We start from the raw sequence: 1293 nt of genomic DNA on the forward strand, positions 1-1293 counted from the left end.
GAAAAATAATAAAAGGAGACATATTTAGTGCTTGTGCACCTTCTAATCAGACACTATTAATCATTTCTTTTAAAATTAAATTACCTACCTCACTGGGTGTTGTGAGGATTAATTCATTAGTGTTTGTAAAGCACTTTGAGATCCTCAGGTCAAAGGCGCTATAGAAGTGCAAAGTAGTAGTATTATTACTAGATTCTTGCTTATTTAAGGAATTTCACAATCCTTTAAAAGCTAACTCTGTGTTATGATTTAGACATCTGTTCATAAAACCCTGCATTTTATCCACAGTACTTTCAACTCTTTTTGAAGATAGTATAGACAGGGACAGAATGTTTGGAAGCAAATGATAAATTAGCTTTGATCTACAAATGTAGAGGGAGACTAAGGGAAAATCTAGTGTGACAAATCTTGTTTAGTATAAAATTTTAGTGAGAAATCTAGTCAATCAGATTTAGAAGTGTGCCTATGTTGTACACAAAACCAAACCAACCCTACTTTAATCACAGATTCTGCAATGAGAAATCCCTTTCTTCAAAGAGAAAGGAAAACAATTTTCAAATCCACTTTAAAGAAGGGTAACTAAGCTTATAAATTACGTACATTACATGTGTATACATGCAACTATCATTTAAAACCTTTATACTTAAATTGCAGTAATTGTATTAGTATAAACTGATATCAAAATAGTTGAGCAGTTTTTTCCTTTAAACCAGGCTCCCACCCCTAATTACACAAGGAAAATTATTCACTGAGAAGAGGTCAAAACAATTTTACTTTATGGAATTTTAGGAGAAAAAAAAGTGAGGGCCAAGGCTGTAAAATCAGTTAAAATCTTGTATAACACACTTCTCACTCCTTTCTCTAACCAAATCCTTTCACAATTAAATCAAAACAACACACACATGTACACAGACACACAAAGCTAAGAGAACTAGAGCTACTTACACATTCAATATTCTGCTTGATATACAACAAATTTTTAAAGAAAAATTTGCCAACATCCTCTGATGAGATTCTCCAGCATAAGCTCCAGTCCCAAGAGCAAACTGAAATTTAGATACCAAACTTTAAACACTTACCTCCTGCTCCTGCTGAAAGATGACAACTCTACCACCTTTATCTCCGGTTGCTAGTAACTCTCCAGAATGATTAAATTCTACTGTAGAAATTATATCTGCTGTATAATTGAAACAAACAAAAAAGACATTAGTTCTTCTCTCCCAACTCATGAAAGAGTTTCTTAGTAAGAACTCAGCATGTTTTCCTAATATATTCCAAGTCTATATATCAACC

The 1293-nt window shown here is 32.8% G+C and overlaps 1 long non-coding RNA gene across 1 annotated transcript; it reads right to left on the minus strand.

Moving 5' to 3' along the window:
- Nucleotides 1–88: 88 nt before the first annotated feature.
- LOC105005008 lies at nt 89–1280 on the minus strand. The gene is made up of 2 exons (XR_827278.1): nt 1080–1280; nt 89–158 (listed from the first exon to the last, which is right to left on the minus strand). It is a non-coding gene; the product is annotated as an uncharacterized LOC105005008 (long non-coding RNA).
- Between the last annotated feature and the right edge of the window lie 13 nt (nt 1281–1293).

Source organism: Bison bison, unplaced genomic scaffold, assembly GCF_000754665.1.
Source record: "Bison bison bison isolate TAMUID 2011002044 unplaced genomic scaffold, Bison_UMD1.0 scf7180017611434, whole genome shotgun sequence".
Classification (NCBI taxonomy): Eukaryota; Metazoa; Chordata; class Mammalia; order Artiodactyla; family Bovidae; genus Bison; species Bison bison.